The sequence below is a fragment of the Glossina fuscipes genome, unplaced genomic scaffold, assembly GCF_014805625.2.
Source record: "Glossina fuscipes isolate IAEA_lab_2018 unplaced genomic scaffold, Yale_Gfus_2 44400, whole genome shotgun sequence".
NCBI classification, from domain to species: Eukaryota; Metazoa; Arthropoda; class Insecta; order Diptera; family Glossinidae; genus Glossina; species Glossina fuscipes.
Window position 1 is genome coordinate 396 of NW_023999161.1, and position 2,549 is coordinate 2,944.

General features: G+C 40.1%; 1 pseudogene; it reads left to right on the top strand.

The window, feature by feature from the left end:
- The first annotated feature begins 241 nt into the window (after positions 1-241).
- LOC119643046 lies at positions 242-1,252 on the top strand (annotated as a pseudogene).
- Positions 1,253-2,549: the final 1,297 nt, after the last annotated feature.

The following is a 2,549-nucleotide window of genomic DNA, read 5'->3' on the forward strand; positions in this document are numbered from 1 at the left end:
AAAAGTGTACGATTCGTTAATTGCCACAAAATTTGGAAAAGTCTGCAAAGTTGAATAAATTCGTTTCATTCATACATTTATCGTATTTATTGGTATTTAGTTATATTACTCTGAAGGGATATTATGTAAATTTCGATTTATGGCAACATCTTTGGCGATTTGCAATTATGGCAACATCACGCTTCTTTTTCTTATATCTCAATTGTTTTGATTTCCTTTCCTTAACAAGACAGCACGAAAAATGTCTGAAAGAGGTGAAAAGAGCAAAATATTAATCTTAGTGAATCGTAAAATTATGGCTTTTACAATGTTTAGTGATTAAGAAAAAAACACATCAGTTTAATAAACATAATAACATTAATATATTTGCTCTTTTCTTACGGCATTGCGGTACAGGACGTTGTGGAACCACAGGAGGACGATTTCGCATATCGCTTAGTTTACTGTAGGCGCTGTGATGAACCGTGCTGACAATATTGGTATTAGTTCCTAAACCTTACAAAATTATAAAGTTAATTTATTTAAAAAAAATTTTACAGTTGCCAAAAATCTATATGTAATTGCTGTGCACGGAATTCGTGGTTGCTTGAATCGTTTACCAGCTGCTGGCGTCAAAATGGGTAAACCTGAATTGAGGGAAAAGGTACGTGCAGTGAATAAATTTTAAAATATTTCAGAATTGTATTGAGTTTTGTGGAGAAGCGGCCCATTTTTAAACAGTTCGCGTGTGATTCGCGTAGCGAATCATTTTCCTCTCTTATTAAAAATTTTTAACTTAAAGCTTTACTTTCTCATTAATGGCTGTGTTGCCCCTTTTGGTTTGATTTTAAAAAACATTAAGCAAAGCTACAATTGCCAAAGAGCTATACAAATTTTTATTGAGCAAAAACCTTTCCTTCCACTAATTTAATAGAGTTGTTGTGGTGTTTTTGCACCACTTATTCATTCAGCAGATTTGTTGAGGTATTTTTCCACCACTTATTCTCATTTAGCAGAATTGTTGAGGTATTTTTGCACCGCTTATTCTCAAAATTCATTCATGGATTCATTTGTTTTCTATTTTAAAAATTTGTATAAAAGAAAAGTAATTTAGTTTCCTTTCAGCTGTAGTCATACGGCAGAGAAAGCCATTCCGAAGGACGGACGGCGTTTTGAGGATAACACGGGGGTTCTAGCAAACAATAAAGGCGAAATGAAAAATTCCGCTATAACAGGACCCGTTGATGTCCTTGCGCTCTCTGAAGTTTTTTCCTGTTAAAAGTATGACGAGTATATAGCCAATAGAATTGGTTCTATGGCTACTGCCGTTGTTGCAGGAATCTTCTTCTCTAAAGAAGGCAAGCTGTGCCAGTACGGTTGCCTGCACGCGCTTGCCTATATTCTGCTCGACCATATGGTGCCTCATGCCCGCGTAGAAAACCTCGTACGCTTCCTTAAATGCTGCATGGACTTCAAGCTATCCCGCTTATCTCTCGCAACTTACGACCTCGCTTCTCTTGGCAAAAGGCATCTTCCTCCAGCGTGAGATCCTGTAAACATGCCTCGCATCCCAGCTGTTCAACGATGCATCGCGCTATTGCGTATCCTGTGAGCAGCCGGAGGAATTCTTCAAGTTTGGGTGTCATCCGCCGGAGGATCAGATGGATGCCGAATGGTACAAACTCGTCTTCGGCCCTAGAAAAAAAATTGAATACATGTTCGATTTTGAAATTTATCTTAATATATTTACCTTCTGCGCTCCCTGAATTGACACGTTTATCTGTGTACCGCCCCGACGAGAGGGGCGTCCGCCTAGGCACTCATGTACACCTCGACGCTGACCGGCGTGGAGATTGCGGCGATGCTAGGCCCTATTTCTTTCTTCACCTTCATCTTAACCAGAAATTGAATAGATATAATTAACTACGTTATAAATGACAATCGGTAAAGATAAATTCAAACTTACCATTGGAATACAACGAATATTGCGAGGAGCGGAGGAGCTGACGTCTTAGTAAACCGATACGTTTACATCCTCGGTCTGCCTCCAATTTAACCCCCTTCAGCAGCATCGAGAGCGCGTATCCAAATAAATTTCTATGGTGGGTACTGCCGTTTCTGCAGGAACATCTTTCCGAGAGAAAGTCAATGGGCGCAACCACAATTGACTGTATCCTTCGGCCGATGTCGCTGTCCACCATATAATTCGTCATGATTGAGTAAAATATTTCGTACCCCCGGTAGAACGCTTTGTGGACCTCCTCTTTAAGGACCGCAAGTTTCAGGTCCGGCGAGGAGAGAATTCAGCTAAATGCTACTTTGTGATTAGCCGGCAGTCCTCAATCTCGCAGGTATTTTCTTTTGACGGTCTTAGGTCAGCGAGGCACACATGACACTGCAGCTGCTCCTCGATGTGCCTCGCCATGGCGTACATTATGTCAAATTGTTGTTAGGAAATTTTAATGAACAGTTTTACTTAAAGAGAAGCCAGTCTTTTATCGTTCATTTTCTCGGTTTCGGTTTCGATGCAAACGTTTTAGTCTCTTTTCCTCTTTTGGTATTGCCCGGTA